This window comes from Lucilia cuprina, chromosome 2 (assembly GCF_022045245.1).
Source record: "Lucilia cuprina isolate Lc7/37 chromosome 2, ASM2204524v1, whole genome shotgun sequence".
NCBI classification, from domain to species: domain Eukaryota; kingdom Metazoa; phylum Arthropoda; class Insecta; order Diptera; family Calliphoridae; genus Lucilia; species Lucilia cuprina.
The window spans coordinates 8380874-8393446 of NC_060950.1; positions in this window are offsets into that span (position 1 = coordinate 8380874).

A 12573-nucleotide genomic window follows, 5' to 3' on the forward strand; every position below is an offset into this window, starting at 1 on the left:
ACAGTGAGGATTAAAAATGTGGTATTTTGTTTTCTGAGGGACAAATATGGATCTGTTTAATAGACTAATCTATAGTTAATAGAATAATATATAGACTAGGTCATGTAGTTATCAAGAGACTTGACCGTAGATCAGTCTATTCTCTAGTAAACAGACAAGTTAAAAGTCAATTTTATAGACTGTTCGAAAAACCAGCAGTCAAAAGACTAATCATTAGACCAGTCGATAGATCACTTGATAGACCAATCAATAGACTAAACCAAAGGTCATTGAATAGACTAGTGAATGGACTACACAAGACACTAGTAAGTGGGCTAGTTAATAGACCAATCGGTAAACCAGTCGATAAACTTGCCGATCAGTTTATCAGTTTATAGACCAATCAACAGATTGGGCCTATCAATAGGCCATTCGAAAGACCAGTTAATAGTCCAATCAATTCACTAATAAATAGAACATTGAATGGACTATTTAACACAGCAGCTGATAAAATAGCGTACCATAACCTTGTGGATGATAAAGATAGATTAGTCATCTGACTAGATCTATAAATCAGTCGATAGATCTAAAAATGAACTTATCAATGTTCCATTCTATACACCATTTAATAGATCAGTCAATTAACCAGTCATAGATCAATCTACCATCAGTAGATCACTCAATAGTTTATTTGATGGATCAGTCAATAGACAAGTGAATGGACTGCTGATAAACCAGTCGATAACAGGTTGATAGATCAGTCGGTTTATAAATAAGGCAATAGGTATGTCAGTAGACCATTCAATAGGCCATTCGATGGACCAGTCAATAGACTATTGAATGGACTAGTCAATAGTCCAGTCAAAAGATCATTTGATTAACCAGTCGAAATATCAATCCAAAAATTAGTCTATAAAATATCGTATCAAGTTGTTAACGGGTCGATAGATTAGTTAAAAGACTAACCAAAAGGTCATTCGATGGACCATACAATAAACCAGCCAATTAACCGATCATGGACCAGTCAACAGCTCAGCCGATAGATTAGAAGATAAAGCAGTCGCTAGACCATTCTATAGACCAGTGAATGGACAAGTCAATAGACCAGTCAAAAGATCAATTGATTAACCCGTCGATATATCAATCCAAAAACCAATCGATAGAATATCGTAAGCAGTTGTTAACCGGTCAATAGATCAGTTAAAAGACTAATCAATCGGCCATTCGATGGACTAATCAATAAACCAGTCGATTAATCAATCATAGATCAATCGACAACTTAGCCGATAGATTAGTAGATGAACCAGTCAATAGACCATTCGATGGACCAGTCAATGAACTAGTTAATAGATCAGTCGATAAACCAGTTATTGATCAATCGGATCGAATTAGTCAACAGACCATTGGATAGATCAGTTAAGTCAATGCACTAGTCGATAGACCAGATGATGCAATAGATTAATCTAGAAACTAGTCGATAGTAGTCCATAAACAACATAGACGAGTCAGTAAACTAGGGCTTGTCGATGCTTTTGTCGCTAGTATAACAAAAGACTGGACCTTAATCTAATTAATGGTCGAACCAATATATGTTTTAGTTAATGGTCTTTCAAGTCAACTAACTAATCGATTGGCTAATCGATAACACAATCAGTAAATGGACTAATTTTTGGACTAGTAAATTGACTAATTTAGCGACTATCCAATATAAACGGTAGTAGTAGCTTATCGTCTTTCAAAATTGCATAATTTTTTTTCTATTCAACATCATTTGCCCGACACTGTAAATCTATTGTGTCTATTATATGCTAACACAAACATTCATATATTTGCATGTGTTGGTTTGTCTCTAAGTTAGCAAATATGTGTGCCATGATGCCAATAGCACGTATTTCGCATTTAACATATGATAAGTATCTAAATACTAGTGCTTAGAAAAGTACAGGAAAAATTGCAAATAAAATGAAAAGAAAATTTTAGAAAAAAAGAGCGAATCTAACCAACGAAAAGAAGAAACTTTGTCACACAATCTGTTTTTTTTTTTTTTTTGTTTTGTTCGCCACAATTCTTTAAAATAGTTACGAGTCACTCACTCATTCACTTAGTCACTGTGTTGTTAAATAGTTAGACAGCAGAGCTTTAACTAATGCTAATTTAAGTTTGCTTTTCATTTTAGGTTTTTTTTCTTGATATTTAGATTTTTTTGCTAAAATACTTGAATTTGAATTTATGCAATTACGTATTCATGAAATATATAGGAAATTGTCAGCCATTAGGTTTAGGTTTATTTCACACGCGTTGGAAAGTTTAAGTTTTGAAAACCTTTTTTCCAACATAAACTTCCGCCAGATTTTAATAAGATAAATGAGAAAAAAAGGAAAAACCTTCAATATTTTTAATTTAATCATGAATATGCTTAAGCAAATAAGTATTTAGTACAAAGTTGCTACTGATTTAAAACTTTCACTTAATACCATAACGGAAATCTTAAGTGAATGAAAATATAAAAGTTCAAAACTCGAAATTAGAAAAGATAGAGCCAAAATAAAGATAATCTGTGATCACTTTTATCTTCGATCAAAAATCGATTTTTTGAGCGAAAACGTAAAAGTCCATTTATCTTGGAAACTAGAAGAGATAGAGCCAAAATAAAGGAAATCTGTGATCACCATCAAAAATCGATTTTTTGAGTCAAAACATAAAAGTCCATTTATCTTGGAAACTAGAAGATATAAGGCCAAAATAAAGATAATCTGTGATCACTTTTATTTTCCGTCAAAAATCGATATTTTGAGTCAAAACATAAAAGTCCATTTATCTTGGAAACTAGAAGAGATAGACCCAAAATAGAGATAATTTGTGATCACTTTTATTTTCCGTTAATTAATTTTTTGGGTGAAAACATAAAAGTCCATTTTTCTTGGAAAATAGAAGAGATAGAGCCAAAATAAAGATAATCTGTGATCACTTTTATTTTCATCAAAAATCGATTTTTTGGGTCAAAAATCGATATTTTGAGTCAAAACATAAAAGTCCATTTATCTTGGAAAAAAGAATAGAGCCAAAATAAAGAAAATATGTGATCACTTTTATTTTCCATCAAAAATCAATATTTTGAGCCAAAACAAAAAAGTCCATTTATCTTGGAAACTAGAAGAGATAGAGCCAAAATAAAGATAATCTGTGATCACTTTTATTTTTCATCAAAAATCGATATTTCGAGTCAAAACATAAAAGTTCATTTATCTTGGAAACTAGAAGAGATAGAGCCAAAATAAAGATAATCTGTGATCACTTTTATTTTCCATCAAAAATCAATATTTTGAGCCAAAACATAAAAGTCCATTTATGTTGGAAACTAGAACAGATAGAGCCAAAATAAAGACAATCCGTGATCACATTTATTTTCCGTCAAAAATTAATTTTTTGGGTGAAAACATAAAAGTCCATTTTTCTTGGAAAATAGAAGAGATAGAGCCAAAATAAAGATAATCTGTGATCACTTTTATTTTCCATCAAAAATCGATTTTTTGGGTCAAAAATCGATATTTTGAGTCAAAACATAAAAGTCCATTTATCTTGGAAAATAGAAGAGATAGAGCCAAAATAAAGAAAATCTGTGATCACTTTTATTTTTCATCAAAAATCGATATTTCGAGTCAAAACATAAAAGTCCATTTATCTTGGAAACTAGAAGAGATAGAGCCAAAATAAAGATAATCTGTGATCACTTTTATTTTCCATCAAAAATCAATATTTTGAGTCAAAACATAAAAGTCCATTTATCTTGGAAACTAGAAGAGCAAGAGCCAAAATAAAGATAATCTATGATCACTTGTATTTTCCGTCAAAAATCGAGATTTTGATTCAAAACATAAAAGTCCATTTATCTTGGAAACTAGAAGAGATAGAGCCAAAATAAAGATAATCTGTGATCACTTATATTTTTCATCAAAAATCGATATTTTGAGTTAAAACATAAAAGTCATTTATCTTGGAAACTAGAATAGATAGAGCCAAAATAAAGATAATCTGTGATCACTTGTATTTTCCGTCAAAAATCGATATTTTGATTCAAAACATAGAAGTCCATTTATCTTGGAAACTAGAAAAGATAGAGCCAAAATAAAGATAATCTGTGATCACTTTTATTTTCCGTCAAAAATTGGTTTTTTGGATGAAAACATAAAAGTCCATTTATCTTAGAAACTAGAAGAGATAGAGCCAAAATAAAGATAATCAGTGATCACTTTTATTTTTTATTTTCGATATTTTGAGTCAAAATATAAAAGTCTATTTATCTTGGAAACTAGAAGAGATAGAGCCAAAATAAAGATATTCTGTGATCACTTTTATTTTCCGTCAAAAAATCAATACTTTGAGCCAAAACATAAAGGTCCATTTATCTTGGAAACTAAAGGTCCATAAAGGTTCATTTATCTTGGAAACTAGAAGAGATAGAGCCAAAATAAAGATAATCTGTGATCACTTTTATTTCTCATCAAAAATCGATATTTCGAGTCAAAACATAAAAGTCCATTTATCTTGGAAACTAGAAGAGATAAAGCCAAAATAAAGATAATCTGTGATCACTTATTTTCCATCAAAAATCGATATTTTGAGCTAAAACATAAAAGTCCATTTATCTTGGAAACTAGAAGAGATAGAGCCAAAATAAAGATAATCTGCGATCACTTTTATTTTCCATCAAAAATCAATATTTTGAGCCAAAACATAAAAGTCCATTTATCTTGGAAACTAGAAGAGATACAGCCAAAATAAAGATAATCTGTGATCACTTTTATTTTCCATCAAAAATCGATATTTTGAGTTAAAACATAAAAGTCCATTTATCTTGGAAACTAGAAGAGATAGAGCCAAAATAATGATAATCTGTGATCACTTGTATTTTCCGTCAAAAATCGATATTTTGATTCAAAACATAAAAGTCCATTTATCTTGGAAACTAGAAGAGATAGAGCCAAAATAAAGATAATCTGTGATCACTTTTATTTTCCATCAAAAATCAATATTTTGAGCCAAAACATAAAAGTCCATTTATCTTGGAAACTAGAAGAGATACAGCCAAAATAAAGATAATCTATGATCACTTGTATTTTCCGTCAAAAATTAATATTTTGAGCCAAAACATAAAAGTCCATTTATCTTGGAAACTAGAAGAGATACAGCCAAAATAAAGATAATCTGTGATCACTTGTATTTTCCGTCTAAAATCGATATTTTGATTCAAAACATAAAAGTCCATTTATCTTGGAAACTAGAAGAGATAAAGCCAAAATAAAGATAATCTGTGATCACTTTTATTTTCCATCAAAAATCGATATTTTGAGCTAAAACATAAAAGTCCATTTATCTTGGAAACTAGAAGAGATAGAGCCAAAATAAAGATAATCTGTGATCACTTTTATTTTCCGTCAAAAATCGATATTTTGAGTCAAAACATAAAAGTCCACTTATCTTGGAAACTAGAAGAGATAGAGCCAAAATAAAGATAATCTGCAATCACTTTTATTTTTCATCAAAAATCAATATTTTGAGCCAAAACATAAAAGTCCATTTATCTTGGAAACTAGAAGAGATAGAGCCAAAATAAAGATAATCTGTGATCACTTTTATTTTCCGTCAAAAATTGATTTTTTGAATGAAAACATAAAAGTCCACTTATCTTGGAAACTAGAAGAGATAGAGCCAAAATAAAGATAATCTGTGATCACTTTTATTTTCCATCAAAAATCAATATTTTGAGCCAAAACATAAAAGTCCATTTATCTTGGAAACTAGAAGAGATACAGCCAAAATAAAGATAATCTGTGATCACTTGTATTCTCCATCAAAAATCGATATTTTGAGTCAAAACATAAAAGTCCATTTATCTTGGAAACTAGAAGAGCAAGAGCCAAAATAAAGATAATCTATGATCACTTGTATTTTCCGTCAAAAATCGAGATTTTGATTCAAAACATAAAAGTCCATTTATCTTGGAAACTAGAAGAGATAGAGCCAAAATAAAGATAATCTGTGATCACTTATATTTTTCATCAAAAATCGATTTTTCGCTCAAAAATCGATATTTTGAGTCAAAACATAAAAGTCCATTTATCTTGGAAACTAGAAGAGATGAGCCAAAATAAAGAAAATCTGTGATCACTTTTATTTTTCGTCAAAAGTCGATATTTTGAGTCAAAACATAAAAGTCCATTTATCTTGGAAACTAGAAGAGATAAAGCCAAAAAAGATAATCTGTGATCACTTTTATTTTCCATCAAAAATCGATATTTTGAGCCAAAACTAAAAAGTCCATTTATCTTGGAAACTAGAAGAGATAGAGCCAAAATAAAGATAATCTGTGATCACTTTTATTTTCCGTCAAAAATCGATATTTTGAGTCAAAACATAAAAGTCCATTTATCTTGGAAGCTAGAAGAGATAGAGCCAAAATAAAGAAAATCTGTGATCACTTTTATTTTTCATCAAAAATCGATATTTTGAGTCAAAACATAAAAGTCTATTTATCTTGAAAACTAGAAGAGATAGAGCCAAAATAAAAATAATCTGTGATCACTTTTATTTTCCATTAAAAATCGATATTTTGAGTCAAAACATAAAAGTCTATTTATCTTGGAAACTAGAAGAGATAGAGCCAAAATAAAGATAATCTGTGATCACTTTTATTTTCCATCAAAAATCGATTTTTTGAGAGAAAACATAAAAGTCCGTTAATATTGGAAACTAAAAGAGAGAGCCAAAATAAAGGTAATCTCTGATCACTTTTTTTATCCATCAAAAACGATATTTTGAGTCAAAACGTAAAAGTGCATTTATCTTGGAAACTAAAAGAGATAGAGCCAAAATAAAGATAATCTGTGATCACTTTTATTTTTCATTAAAAATCGATTTTTTGAGTCAAAACATAAAAGTCCATTTATCTTGGAAACTAGAAGAGATAGAGCCAAAATAAAGATAATCTGTGATCACTTTTATTTTCCATCAAAAATTGATATTTTGAGTCAAAACATAAAAGTCCATTTAGCTTGTAAACTGGAAGAGATAGAGCCAAGATAATGATAATCTGTGATCACTTTTATTTTTCGCCGAAAATCTATTTATTCGACCAAAAATTGATTTTTTGGGTGAAAACAGTCTATTTATCTTGGAAAGTAGAAGAGATAGAGCCAAAATAGAGATAATGTGTGATTACTTTCATTTTCCATCAAAAGCCGAACAGGACGGTTAATTGTTTAGAGTTAAACCACCATTAGTCTATGCCTCGTTTCACATCACTGATGTCGTGTTATGCTAAAGTTTTTCTTTAATCATTTTGTGGTCTTAATTGTTGCTAAATTGTACAAGTGGTACTTAAGCTGTCATTACTTTTGCTTCTGTCATGTCTTGTCTTCGCATACAACTCAAATGATTCCTTTAGTTTCGACAACTTAAGCTACTTAAAGTCAATCTTACTCTAAACATAAATACTATCACACCCAGCGACAGCACGAACATTACACCCACAATCATGTCCTAAATATGCACACAAAAACATTACAAAACTCATCTGATTCCTAACTAACATTTGCTCATACTTAAAAACTTAGATACAAATCGTACATATAAATATGTATGTACATATGTACTTATACTCGATTGTATCTTCAGTTATGTGCAGATATTTTTGCCTTATGCTATTTATAATTCTGCTGACATCGTTACATGCTCGTTTAAAAAAAAATCTCTCAAAGGTGCCATCATCATTTGTGCTTCAATTTAGTTTTTGTGACTTTTTGCGAAATCGTTTTGTGTCAGAGAGTGAGTGAGTGACTGAGTTTACTACTTTCTTTTTGCATTTGTCGTAGAACAAAAAAAGGAAATGAAAAAGTAAAACTTTTAATAGCAAACACCCACTAATCCCACCTCCTTATGATTTTAATTTCAGTAGCCTCTAAAAACTCTTCTCCCCCATCAACATATGAGAGCACATTCATTGAAATATATACTATTGTAACACTTTAAATACACGTTTCACTTAAACATTTGATGCAAGAAAAAAATATGTGAATTGTAAAGCTACTGACTATTACTATTGACTATGTCATACATGATGCACATTCGTATCGAAACGCGGAGACATGTTACAATAATGTAACCAACTATGTATATCATTTAGTTTAGCATTGGTAGGATTGAGGATCTCACATTTTTTGACATCCTTTTTGTCATCTTGTAATTTCAGAGAAATCGGACAAAATATATTTTCCTTGATAGCAGCAGCTATTGATAAGAGCATAATAAGTAACAGTCAGGAATCATGCAAGGACTCTAATTTTCTATTCTTATGATATCTAATTTTTCTTCTTTTATATGAATTCTTTAGACTGTTCTAGTTTAGTTCTAGTTCAGTTCCAGTTCAGTTCTAGTTCAGTTCTAGTTCAGTTCTAGTTCAGTTCTAGTTCAGTTCTAGTTCAGTTCTAGTTCAGTTCTAGATCAGTTCTAGTTCAGTTCTAGTTCAGTTCTAGTTCAGTTCTAGTTCAGTTCTAGTTCAGTTCTAGTTCAGTTCTAGTTCAGTTCTAGTTCAGTTCTAGTTCAGTTCTAGTTCAGTTCTAGTTCAGTTCTAATCTATTCTGGTTCTTCTATGGTTCTATTTGAATTCTAGTTCAATTTTATTTCTAACTCCTTTAAAGTGAGTTAAAAAATAAGCTCTCACATTCATTTCAAAATAACATTTAATCCTTTCCTCCAATTTTAGTCCATAGAAATGCATGTATATTTAGATATAGATATATGTAAGTACGTGTGTTGTCTGTCAGATATTCCGTCATTTAGTCAGTCAAACTAGTCAACCAGTTTAAGTTAACATCCACTAAGTTGAATGGTGTGATGGTGAACATTCAAACCATTTCATTTCGTTTCACACACTGACATCAGTCTCACACTAACTAACTTTTATGCAGCGAAGTGTATTTCAATGACTGACTGCTGGCTGGCTGTGCTTGACTAGATGGCACAATGCCTGCCTGTTAACTGCCTTCCTGCCGATGTGACTCTCCTCTTGATCTTTGACCTAATTTTTATTTTATTGTTTGAGTACGTTTGAATCTGTTTGTTTGTTTGTTTTATTTTAGCGTCTACTCATAGGAAGAGGAAAATAACTGAATGAATGGTTGGTAGTGTGGCAAAAAAAGAAAAAAAGACGAGAAAGGAGAAAAATCTCTTCACTGTAAGCTTTTCAGCTTAATTTTCTGCTCGACTCAATCTATTTTAATTCTTTATTTTATTTTCATGTATACCAACCGATAACATACATACATGCACATGTAGTTAGTAGTTTGTTTAATGTATAACAGACATTGACACAACACTTTTGAAAATACTATTAAAGGGACCTTTAGACTGATCACTTTTTAAATTTAAAAAAATAGAAGTTTTTTCTAATGTGACGATTGATTTCCTCGTAGGACAAGCCCATGTTAAAATGGTCGGTCACCTGGGTAGTCAGGTGGCTAGGTGCCACCACAAGTGGTAGGTTAAGTGGTCAGTTCGGGACTGTCCCGTCGAACTGCTGGGTACGTATTAATTGCATTGACTTGTTGTTGTACGAATGAATACGAAGAATAAAAAACAAAACAAGTTTCCGAGTACGAGAAACTCCATACCGCGAGAGAGATGAATGATATTCTTTCTCTTTCTCTCTCACGCAAAATCAAAAGTTTCGAAAAAAAAGTTTCCTGGTGTGGATCGGCAGTTAAGAGAAAAACGGTTGGAAAATTTTACAGTCAAGCAAGTCGCAGTAGATCAGGGTTGTATTTTTCTATAAACCCATACAAAAAAGTAAAGCTGCTGTTTTCATCTTACTTTGTTTTTGTTTATACCAATTAGTAAACACAAAAATTATAAATCATGCTAATTTTATACTCTCTTTTGTTATATGGATGGAATTTCATTTTACTTTTTCATTAAACTTTTCGTACGTAAAGTGTGATCGTGTGAAGCAGAGATACAAACCGAAACGGCTTAAATTGGTCGCCTATAATATTTTACAAATCGCCGCCGACTTCTTTCGGCTCAAAAGCTAAGCCTGCTTAAACATAGCCACTGATAAAGATTGGAATGTCACATGTATTTCGGAAAATCATTTCACCAATTTGAACGTAGTTACCACTATTTTAAATTCTTATTGTAAATTGAAAAAAGTTGCCACACAATTTGGTGCTAATATTAAAATAGTGAAAACTACTAAAAGTGTCCATTTTCTGCAGAAAGAAACTTATATAGACACAGGTTTCTACATAACAGACTATTATACAGAGATTTTTCAATATATTATAAGCTTATAAGGTCAACTTCTGTAGAAAAAGTGAAATTAAGCCGCCGTCGATCTAAAATGATTGCGCCGCCGCCGCCGCCGATCGTTTGCATCGGCTTGTATCTCTGGTGTGAAGACCCTTTTTAGGGTTCTATAAATCGACTTTCGAATAATCGAACAAAAGACTTTTTGTCGAAAAAAGTCGAAGTCGACTATTTTATTCCAAAAAAGTCGATAACTCGACTATCGTCTATGAAAAAAGTCGAAAAGTCGACTTTGTAAATAAAAGTCGAAAAAAGTCAAAAAGTCGGAAAGAGTCGGAAAGTCGAAAAAGTCGGAAAAGGTCGAAAATAGTCGGAAAAAGTCGAAAAGTCGAAAATAGAAAGAAGTCGAATGTCGACTTTTCATAAAATGCAAAAAGTCCAAAAGTCGACTTTTCATAAAATGCAAAAAGTCGAAAAGTCGACTTTTCGTTTCAACTATAGAACCCTAACCCTTTTAACAACTAAATGTTAAAAAACTCTAAATGCACCGAAAGAAATTTACTAACTAACTAAATAAGTAACTAAAAAAAAAAACTTCACATGCACCGGATTATGAATACACCCTTAGTTTTCTTTCAGTGTTTCCCTTTAAACCACTTTTCACAATTTAAAAGCAATTGTGAAAATTGTTTGATTTGCAAAAAAAAAACCTAAATAATTGGGCTTTGTAGGCTCGTCTGAACAGAGGGAAGAGTTCAATTTGGAAAACATAGAACTGATTTAACTTTATTTTTTTGAATATTTAATAAAATACTTTTATTTAAATTTCAACTTAAAGATAGATTTAATGTGTCAATAACAACTGCAAAAATATTTAACGATCAATTTATGTATTTAATTCCTAACATTTAACAACAATTTCCATAAACAATTTTTTGTAGAATTCATTATAAAAAGTAAATACGTTTTTTTTTTTTTGCATAAAAATAAACAACATTTAAGTTGTCATCACCAATTTGTCACTTTTATTTATTCACAATACAGTTTTTATGTTGTTGCTGTTGTTGTTATTGTTGATTTTGTTGCTGTTATTGCTTGTGTGTAAATATTGTTGCAAAAACAAAACTAAAACAAATAACACCAGCAGTATTTATTATATGCTTGTCAGACGCAATAACAACAACATGAAATGTTGTAAAAGAGAAGAAGCACGTAAAAAAAAAATAACAGAACAGTTGAAAATGAAACTCTTCCATTTGTATGACAAGTATTGACAGATGTCACATAAATCTGTTTAGTAGCACAAATTGCAGTTGTTGTGCTCACTATGACTTTGTACTCTCTCTCTCTTTCGTCCTTTAGTACATCTTGGCATAAAAATTATCGTTATTAGAAAACAAAGCTGACACACGAATTATAACAAGAACAAAATCAACATATGAGTGGACAAATTAATCGTATTATTGAATTTTATGTGAGTGTGAGTGAACATGTGTATTGGTTAGGAGAAAAAGCAGTTTTTAGAGTGTTTAAAGGATAATATATAACAACGATATGTTCAAGAGGCTGTCAAATTTTTGCAGTTCTATACAATCGTACCATGTGCTTGAAATCGAGTCATTCCAAGATGTGATATTTTTCCAAAGGATTCAACCAGGAACCACGAAGATGCGCAACCATGCAGTTAAGCATGCATGGTCCTTGAATTTGTCAAGTTTCTACTTTATCTGTCAAAAACATTTTATATTCCGATTGAAAGATTATAATTTTTTTTTGAATTCTTGAAAATTATTTTACCCCTATTTCATAATCGTGTCTTTTAGTCGTATGCATGAAAAATAAATATGGAATATTTGTTTGTATGTATATTTATTTATTTTTTTTAAATCCTGTGGAGCAAAAATATTTCAGTAACAGAGCGTGCATTGGGGCAGAAAAGAGAGTTATGCAGATGAACACCAGCTGTTGTTGGGCATTAGCGTGTGAAATACAAACAAGTAAGTAAAACAGTAAATATATAGGAACAACAACCTGAACTCTAAAAAACAGTAAAATATATAAAATATAAATATATATATTTGCTGATATACATACATGTATGACTTTAGGATAAAACCAAAAAAAAATAATATAATATTCGTAAAGGCCTTTTTCTATTCATTTCAGATTCAAAAGTTTTCGAATAATTTTTTTTTGTATATATAATCCTCTAGCTAATGCTTCTAATTCTAGATAGATAGATAGATAGATAGATAGATAGATAGATAGATAGATAGATAGATAGATAGATAG